Source organism: Doryrhamphus excisus, chromosome 8 (genome assembly GCF_030265055.1).
Source record: "Doryrhamphus excisus isolate RoL2022-K1 chromosome 8, RoL_Dexc_1.0, whole genome shotgun sequence".
Taxonomy (NCBI): Eukaryota; Metazoa; Chordata; class Actinopteri; order Syngnathiformes; family Syngnathidae; genus Doryrhamphus; species Doryrhamphus excisus.
The window spans coordinates 7,502,896-7,513,241 of NC_080473.1; the positions used below are offsets into that span (position 1 = coordinate 7,502,896).

The 10,346-nt window shown below is 40.5% G+C and overlaps 1 long non-coding RNA gene across 2 annotated transcripts in view; it reads right to left on the reverse strand.

Moving 5' to 3' along the window:
• Nucleotides 1-10,315, reverse strand: part of LOC131134349 (uncharacterized) — a 40,155-nt gene extending 29,840 nt beyond the window's left edge. For both annotated transcript variants that reach the window (XR_009131386.1, XR_009131385.1), the window contains exons 1-2: nt 10,269-10,315; nt 596-690 (exon numbers count right to left, since the gene is read on the reverse strand). This is a non-coding gene — a long non-coding RNA (uncharacterized LOC131134349). The remainder of the gene's footprint in view (nt 1-595; nt 691-10,268) is intronic.
• Between the last annotated feature and the right edge of the window lie 31 nt (nt 10,316-10,346).

The window sequence follows — 10,346 nt, forward strand, 5'->3', positions numbered from 1 at the left end:
TCTGAGGTTTTTCTAATTAATTTCCCATTTCATTATTAGAGGATGAATAATTCTCCCAAGTGCTGGGATCAATGACACACCATTAATGGTTGGCGAGGCACTGAGTCATCATATTTACAAATACTGTTTTTGTTATTATTCATTCATTTTCTACTGGTTTTCCTCACAAGGGTCGCGGGGGCAAGAGGCGGGGTACACCCTGGACTGGTCGCCAGCCAATCACAGGGCACATATAGACAAACAACCATTCACACTCACAATTTGGAGTCGCCAATTAACCTAGCATGTTTTTGGAATGTGGGAGGAAACCGGAGTACCTGGAGAAAACCCACACGTGCACGGGGAGAACATGCAAACTCCACACAGAGATGGCCGAGGGTGGGATTGAACCCTGATCTCCTAACTGTGAGGTCTGCGTGCTAACCACTAGACTAGCCGTGCAGTTTTGTTATTAATGTCCTCTAAAAAGTCAGACAAAAGACAAAACATTTGAAAACCGAAACAAATTGTCCCTTTTTTGGTAGTAAAATAAAACTACAAAAGATATGTAATACTAAAGATACTTTGTGCGGCAAGGCTCAGGTAGTAGACCAACCTTAAAGTTGCTGGTTCGATCTTCACTTCTCCTGTGACCATGTTGAAGTATCCCTGGGCAAGATACTGACCCCCTCAGTTGCTCCGGATCATCATCTGTAATGACAACGAGACGAGACAAGACAAGATTTTTACATTACATTATTAAGTACAGTAAGAAAATATGACAAAATATTGCAATCTACTCATTTAAATTCTACCACTGACATCACTGACCCACGAAACAACAACAACAGCAATGGTGGATTTTAGAGCTTTGTTTATGCTATTAGCAATATTGCATCAGATTCTTTCAAACCTACCACGGGCAGGCAGGGCCGCACGGTGAAGAGGTGGTTAGCATGTTGGCCACACAGTCCGGAGATCGGTGTTCGAATCTCCGCTTGGGCATGGAGATTGCATGTTCTCCCCAGAGGGAAATATACTTTTTTCAGCCGGCCCCCCCCAAAATTAGCCTAATTAGTGTGCTTCATAGGTACATAACCAGTCTATGGGGATCAGGATACTTGCTGGTTAGTCTGGGATCAAATACTATATACCGATTAATTAATAACCTTTATTTAATGGTTGTTTTTATATTCTGCTTCTCTGCTACAATAAAGCATCATAAAACCTCTGGATTCTTGGATGGAGCGAGTATTTCGACCACTGTATAGGATATAATAGTGAAAACTGTCCTGTCATGTTCTCTGAAAGTCATATGCAGGTTCTGGCCTCCATTTGTGCTCCCAAATGGAGCACATGTGCTGACTTGACACCAGGACTACTGGAAAATGTCGCAGGTGTCGTATGCGTTTTACTGTCACTGCTGTCAGGTCGGCTTTTCCACGGCTTCCCGGTAATGCAATGGAAAAGACTTTGCAATGAAATAATGGAAAAAAAGCAACCTCCAGACCCTTTTTTGATGGTTAATTGCTGAGTTGGAATTCACTTAATTGCTCAAAGAAATCCATCAAGTGATCCAAATATTATTGCTGTTTGTTTCGAAACTGAAGCTGGTCTTAGCCGTAGTAGACGAGGCCTGCTTGTTAACGAGGGGAAAAAGTGATGCTTTCAATATGAGCAGCACGCGCCTTATGTCACAGTTTTGTCCTGGTAAGAGCCGTCCTTTCAGCACACACGGGAATACGGCGAATGGCTCACAGCTTATGAATGAACAAAGTGAAAAAGCAGACGCTTGCTTTGCCATATAAACCTGGGCTGCTGAGACTTCCAGACGCCACCTCTGGGATTGTTGGGAAGATTATTTGGAAATTGAGAGCATTGTTTGACGTCAGTAGCGATAGTGTCCACGGCAACAAAACGAAAACAATGACTAAGCATTCCACATCACCAGGATAATGCTGATAATGCTAATTTGATGAGAAAACGATATAGTACGAGTTGGCTAGACTTCATATTCATGCAAAGGTAGACAGGTATGCCACAATTTATATTGGTTTACCTTTCAACACCACAAAAGTCATAATTTTATGAATATTTTTGAGAACAAAAGACAAATACGATAAAAAAATATATTTGTGGACGCCAGCCAATCACAGGGCACATATAGACAAACAACCATTCACACTCACATTCATACCTATGGACAATTTGGAGTCGCCAATTAACCTAGCATGTTTTTGGAATGTGGGAGGAAACCGGAGTACCCGCAGAAAACCCACGCATGCACGGGGAGAATATGCAAACTCCACACAGAGGTGGCCGAGGGTGGAATTGAACCCTGGTCTCCTAGCTGTGAGGTCTGCGCACTAACCACTCGATCGCCGTGCAGCCCCTATATCACATTTTATACTTATATAAATACTTGAATGTGTTGTGACTGAACAATAGCAATTGGAGAGAGAAGGGGAAGGTTCTGGAACTGGATCACACCTAATACAGTAGTTACAACAGTCACTTTTATTGTAAATGTTGAGCTGAAATTGGAAGAGGTCAACGTCAAGCTAGAAGGAGGGTTTGAGCATGTCAAAATATACATTTTTATGCGCGCTAACCACTTGACCGCCGTGCAGCCAATTATTATACATTGCATGTTTATTATATACAGTGGTACCTCGGTTCACTCAGTTTGTGTTCGTCCGCTTGGTTAGTGTGCAATATGGCGCACTGTTTGCACGTAATTGCAAAAATGCAGCGTGGATAGCGGGCACCATATTTGGGCAACAGTATTTGTTTTTATCAGTGTTGCTGCTGCCAGCGAAAGAGACACAATGTAACAAACATGGACCACACAAAAGAGAATGGTGATGGACCGTACCAAGACAAGGCCAAGACCTTCGAATTTTATGGCTTAAAGAGAAGACGTCATCATTTCAGAGGTATGTAAACAACGCAGAGCCGCGCTGTGTCCCAACTCCGTGTGTGGTGCTGCTTGACTAACATGTGTTGGGATCTGTTGGACAAATTTATTTTAAGCCTGGAATCCATTCTGCATTTAGCATCAAAAACATTCTGCATTGTTTTTGAATGTAAAACTACATGTTAAAAAACTTTGAACAGACCCTAAAGATTATTTGTGGCATTCAGTGACAATTAAAAAGCATCACCTCGTCTCCTCGCACTCCATATTTGCTAAACTCAGTAAAAGTGATGTTAAATGGTCAGTTGCCTATTTGTTTGTCATTTGTAATTATTTTTGCATTATTTTCTTAATGTAAAAGTACAGGTATTGTTATTAAAATGTAGGTATGTCCAAAACTGGTAATACACAATATCGTCCAACTCTCAATTTCTGATACCGATATCATCGGATACCAATATGTGTAATCTCCTGTGCTGGAATGACCACATATGTCTCGTATACAGCATTAAAATATCGGTTTCCATGATCGGGGAAAAAAAAACAGAAACCTACACTACCGCTGAAAAGTTTGTGATCACTTGGAAATTTTTTTGGCCAGTCTGAGATATGAATTTTTCCTGCAATTTCATTCTACTATATGTAAAATGACAATAAAAGGCATTCTGATTCTGATTCTTGGCAGTCCTGCCATGAAGTCCAGCATCCTGAAGTCGCCGCTTCACTGTTGATACTGACACTGGTGTTTGACGGCTACTATTTAGTGCAGCTGCCAGGTGACGACCTGTGAGGCTTCTTTGTCTTAAACTACAGACTCTCAGATATTTGTCTTCTTGCACAGTTGGTGCATCGTTTTTCTGTCCTTGTTAGACCCAGTTTGTGCTGCTCTCTGAAGAGAGTAGTTAATAGCATGGTTTAGATTTTTAGATGGGTTTTCTAATAATCCATTAGCCTTATAAAATGATGAACTTGGATTAGCGGCCATACCAGGAGATTGATGCAGAGGACTGACAGTTGTTGATAGTAGGCCTCCATGCAAAAATGTAGATCCTCCTTTGAAAATCATCTGATTCATTTGAATTGTGAAATGTGAATTGTGAAATGCATGAAAATGTTTTTCTTTGGAAAACAAAGAAATCCCAAACTTTTGAGCGGTAGTATATATCAACCGATATCACATTTACCGCTAATTATCGGACATCGCAAATAAAATGGTTTTGTGTTTTTGGGTGTTTGGAAGGTATTAATTGGGTTGACATTATTTTCTATACATAGAGTCGGTTTGGGTGTGAATCAGACCTTCTGGAAGGGATTAATGACAAACTACAGCACCACTCTGTATATTTCTTAAAATAACTGTTTGAATGCACATACAGAGAAACACCATCATTCAATTTTCACAGTATACTTTATTATGTGAGAATGATTTATCTGAAATAAAATGAAAATATAACACTGTATATGACATAATGATGAATATTTGTTTTTCAGTTAAAAAAACAAAAACTCGAGTGAGTCATTAAATTTTCATCTGCAGCAACGATTTAGAGCGTTTTGCCGTGCAGTGGTGTGTGTTTTGATGCATTGTCTGTGGAAAAGTTTGGGTGGCCAGCACACTTACATGAGACTGGAGTATAATGAGATGATTGTTTGAAAGCACACAGTTCTCTGTCATTGCCTACAGCTTTTCCACTCTTGCTTATGTAACTTAATTTTAGGCCATAAAATTCATAGTCCTTCCAGACCGTAAATGAATCCATGACTGCAAAATATATTTCATTTGTTTTGGTTTTCTTAAATCAGTCTCTTACCCTAGGCCTAATATTTGTGGGGGAAGAGCAAAAAAAAATGTGGTTTGTACATTGCATTATCAAAATATAGCCAATAAATGTACAGCACTTGATCACATGCTCAAATAAATGTGTTTAGACTAACACTAACCCATCTCACCAGTAGACCTGCACCTGTACCCTTGATCTCTTTTACTGGCTTTGCTTTACCCTAACCCAACTAACCATCAGACCTGGGCCACTTTCTGTCTCACTTAAATGGTTCCCACCGCAATTTGTGTTAACTAGAACCTTGTTTGAACGCAAGAACAACAACAGATGAACCACAGAAAACCACCCACACACATAATGAAGACATTTAAAGAACTCCCTGGCTGGAATCTGTCTATAGTGTCCCAACTGTAAAAGAACCACTATCCATTCTTCACAGTGTCATGCTATTGGGTTCTTACATATAGTAATTCACTACGGAACTATTTAAGTTGAGGGTGTTGCCACCCGAACGGTTCAGGCAGTAGGAAGAACGTGTGAGTTTTTGTTGTACAAGAAAATAAAGTTTGCTCCTGCATTCGACACTCCACTCAACCGTATGTTTTAGCATGTAACAGTCTCGGTATATATGATACTGACAATGCATATAATGTTTTTTTAGTATCACTCAATCCTGCTAAAGGGGAACACCAGCAAATTACAATTTCATCCATGATTTGTGTGGCTTAAAAAAAGGAAAATTTGCTGGTGTGAACAACAATGGTTCTAATGGAATCTTGCATGCGTGGCATTCAGTTCTGCCTGGCAATATAAATGATGAAAAGCCGTATTCCTGGCTGGATTGTGGCGTAAAGAACAAATGTGTCACATAAATAACAAGAGGTGCAGTTCCAAAATAACACAGTCTTGATGTCATTGCAAGCACATTGATTCAAATATTGAACATGTTTTCAATGGAAACATCTGTGAACATTAATATCAGACCCACAGCACACGCAAAGAGAAGCTAACAAGCTAACCTTTTTACACCTCAAGTCGGACATATGATGGCGTTGTAACCAAACCACTGAAACGTTACCCATAAGTTGGATGGACTTGTCCAGATTGGCCAAAAAAATAACACGCCCAAGTAACTACCCCTAAATTACCACTTATCAAATAGGATAGTGTATAAATGTTTGGAATTTCTGTCACCATATTTCAAACATTTTAGGTGACAATTCAATCAATTACCTTGATGTAATGTCTCAACCAGGTATGGCCAAACTATGACGCGTTTTAACTCATTCAATCCCAGCCATTTTTCAAAAGACAACCCCTTCAGTTCAGGCCATTTTAGATGATTTGGACTGATTTTGACACTCACCATATTGTGTTCGATAGCTATACAAACATGGAAACTACCAAAAGAAAGCTTAGACTCCCGTATAAGAAAGAAAATGTTTGTTTAAACCTTTCGCTGTTTGCTAGTAATCAAAAACGGAATCTACTGTTTAATGCAGAATCATGTGAATGAAACAATGTCATTGTGAGGAGAAGTAACGTTTATTTCCCCAGCCAACCGCTCAATTGTGGCGGAATCTCAACATAAACACGAACCGTTCCATTCTGAAATAAACATTTTGAAACTCCTGTTATGGAAACTAACTGGCTGAACTGACTTAGTTTAGAAAGAGTATGCAAGTACGGCTGTGTGTGTGTGTGTGTGTGTGAGAGACTCAGGCTGGATGTGTGTGTTTTCACTGTGTTGTGTTTTACCGCTTGTTAATGTGAGTGTTTTACGATGTCCGCTGACATTGTGCAAGGTCTGAGTGAAAAAACGTTTATTCTTGCACACAGCTCATCTTAACCTTCAACAGACATTTGCCGTTTGTTGAAGATTTTGTAGCAGGGTGTGCTGAGGCTGACATCCCACGAGAAAAGTTAGCCAAGCTACAGTATTTATGAAATACTCTGCAAAACCGCTCAATGATCATTGATTGCATCAATACATGCAAGGATTTTTGCATTTAATTCATGAATATTGTATTTAGTAACCCAAAAAGCACACACTCAATGCTGGTAAAAAAAAAACAAGTGTAAAAGGTAGACTGGCTAACTTCCTGATAGCCTAGCAAGCTTCCCAATGGACTGGCTAACTTCCTGGTGAACTTCCTGATAGCCTAGCGAGCTTCCCAATGGGCTGGCTAACTTCCTGGTTAACTTCCTGATAGCCTAGCGAGCTTCTCAATGGCCTGGCAAGCTTCCTGGTAACATAGCTAACTTCCACATAGTCGAGGTAACTTCCTGGTAGCTGGGCTTGCTTACTTACTGGGAGCCTGACTAACTTTCTGTTTGCAAGGCTAGCTTCCTGGTAGCCTGGCTAACTTCCTGGTAGCCATGCTAATTTTCTGTTAATCTGGCTAATTTACTGATGGCCTAGCAAGGCTTCCTGAAGGCTAAGCTAAGCTAATTCCCTATTAGCCTGACGAACTTCCTGCTAACACTTCCTGATACGATGGCTAACTACCTGGTACGTATGTTGGCTAACTTCCTGGTAACATGGCAAACTCAAATTCTTTTGACTTTTTGCCCCTAAAGCCCTGCTGTGTTCCAGAGATGACTCTCTAAGTTTATAAACAATATGAACACAAACAAAACCATATTTCTAAAAATAAACAGAAAACAATTGCAAAATGATAAGCTCATCAAGCTAGTATCAAGGTGATACTATCCTTGGTATCGATATGATTGATATTTTTATCAATCCGCACACCCTGAATAAATGCGGGAGAGTATTCCAGGAGCGGCGCTACTGGCTATGTTTTTTCTCCTGCTTGTTGCTCCACGCCAGGCGCCGTGTTGCATCACATGACTATTAAAAAGAATTTACGTTGGAATGAGGGCTCAATGTTCTGTCTGGCTAAGATGAGACTTTTCCAATAGTAGATTGGCAGGCTGTAGAAGGGGGGAAAAAAAGAAATTGACACATCCCTGTGGAGACCTGAAATGTTTTTCTTCTTGGTCCTGTCAGCAGGTAGCTGGAACATTATAGCTACTGCTTGGTACGGACTAATCAGGATGTCTAATATTTTTCAGATGACAAGTCATTGCTGTTTCTCAATTGTTAATGGAATAAATGATTTTTGTAATGGCTGTGTAACGTTACCCAGGTTCTGGAATCACCTCTTGGAATTCAGAAATTGTTATTTTCTGTGGATGCAAAAAGCTAATGAACCTGGCAAAGCTTTGATTTGTGGAATATTCCATTGAATCCAACCTTTCCATTGATTGGGAATGTATGACATGCACATTAGTCATGCAGGCCCTTTTATTTTTCCTGGCTGAAAGCTCACCACTGCATTATCAGTCTGCTCGCTAACTGCTGTAACCATTTGATCTCACCAACCTCCATCCCCTTCTCTCCCCTCTCCTCCCGGTCGTGCACGTCCACAGATAGCCCACAATGTAAACCAATCATAAACACATCTGCAAACACCTATCCCGGGGAAGAAAAAAGGTTTACAGCTAGCGAGGGAATAGCCAAGTGTTACACAACGGGGTTAGAATGGAGTTGGGTAAAATAAGCTTCGTATTCATGCACCTGCCTTTTGTCAATCTCGTACCATTAGGGTGCAACCAGAAAGTGGTTTTATAGCAGGTAGGGGCGGGAAGATCGATTCAAGTCTTGACGGTGTCGATACCGAGGGGAAGAGCAGTATCGAATCAATACCATTGATATTTTTCATTTCTATTCTATATTTATTTTTACAAATATCTGTGTGTTGATATACAGTATGTATTTACAGTAGATATCTGTTTTTATGTGCGGGTTACATTCCAGGCCCACCAGCAAATGGTGAAAAACCCACAAGTTATTGATATATAAAAATATAAAAATGTCTATTTTTGACACGCTCAAGCCCTCCTTCTAGCTTGACATTGACCTCTTACAATTTCAGCTCAACATTTACAATAAAAGTGACAGTTGGAACTACTGTATTAGGTGTGATTCAGTTCCAGAACCTTCCCCTTCTCTCTTCAATTGCTATTGTTCAGTTCCAACTCATTCAAGTATTTATATAAGTATAAAATGTAATATAGGAGCTGCACAGCGGACGAGTGGTTAGTGCGCAGACCTCACAGCTAGGGTTCAGTTCCACCGTCGGCCATCTCTATGTGGAGTTTGCATGTTCTCCCCGTGCATGCGTGGGTTTTCTCTGGGTACTCCGGTTTCCTCCCACATTCCAAAAACATGCTAGGTTAATTGGCGACTCCAAATTGTCCATAGGTATGAATGTGAGTGTGAATGATTGTTTGTCTATATGTGCCCTGTGATTGGCTGGCGACCAGTCCAGGGTGTACCCCGCCTCTCGCCCGAAGACAGCTGGGATAGGCTCCAGCACCCCTCGTGACCCTCGTGAGGAAAAGCGGTAGAAACTGAATGAATGAATAAAATGTAATATACTGTTATGTTGTTTATAAACTCAGGGAGTTCTCATATGTCAATCATAAACTCATATGTTCTTGGACAATTCTTCTCCCCCTCCCATAGTATGGCATTGGCATGTGATGATGAACCTCATGCTATTTCAATGAAGATTTTTGTCGTTCTTGGTTACGTCAGGGTTGGATTCAAGCAGCAATATTTCTTACGTTTTTGCAAAGCCTCACAAAGGTTCCATTACAGGCAAGAGGCCAACAGACCATGTCGTGACAACCTTAATCCAGAGAATAAAGACAAATTTATAGATAGCTTTGTTTAGGTACTCTGAAGGAGACTGGCAGCAAAGGGGAGTCATAAATTTCTTAAGAGGTTCATCCAACTATTAATTTGAGGACAAATGATTACCCTATTCTTCTACCACTGAAATACCTTCAGGTTCTGGTCCTCTATACCAGAGGTTCCCAGCGTTTTACAGTGGCATACCTCTTCAGACATTTGACCTGAAACCGTGAAATATTGAAGATGATTCATTGGTTCATTCATTTTGTGGTAATTCCGGGTGCAAAATGTGTATTTTGCATGGTGCCATTATGATAACATTTGACATGAGCACTGATAAATAGATAAGTCATCATCCTACATATCTTTTATTCCACTCTGATGTTGGCAGTCTTCCCTTTGAATTGATTGATTTTGAGCTTCATTTCCCCCCCCACTATGACTATGTTTAAAGTCTATTTGTCTGACGTTGATGTCTGTCTACAAAAACATTTTGTAACATTGTCTTAATTTTCTGAGCAACAAGTGGTTGTATTTGTAAATATCGCGTGATTTGGGCTGCAGGTGCAAGAGTGGGTGTGTTTCCTGTGATTTCCAAGTGTCGCTGAATGCAGCGGCAACTTTCACTGGAGAAGATAGGTGATGCACCTGAATGCAGCATTCTTAGAAAAGCTAGCCCAGCACCGACAGCAGTTTGCTAGTTTTTATCCTACCTGTTAACCACAACCCGCTTCATAAGTGTACGAAATACAAAATTACATATAACCACCGACAAAGCCTCATCTTCAGGTCAATGCGCCGTGCGGGGGATTAATGGGAACACCAATATCAATGAAATCTTCAAGATAAAACACTTTCAATGTACAAAGTAATCATTCAAACTCACCTGTTTGCTGATGACTCGACATCTGTCTACTTCCTGCTTCAGTCTCCTCGCGCCGTGAGGCGTTCAGGCACACTTGTA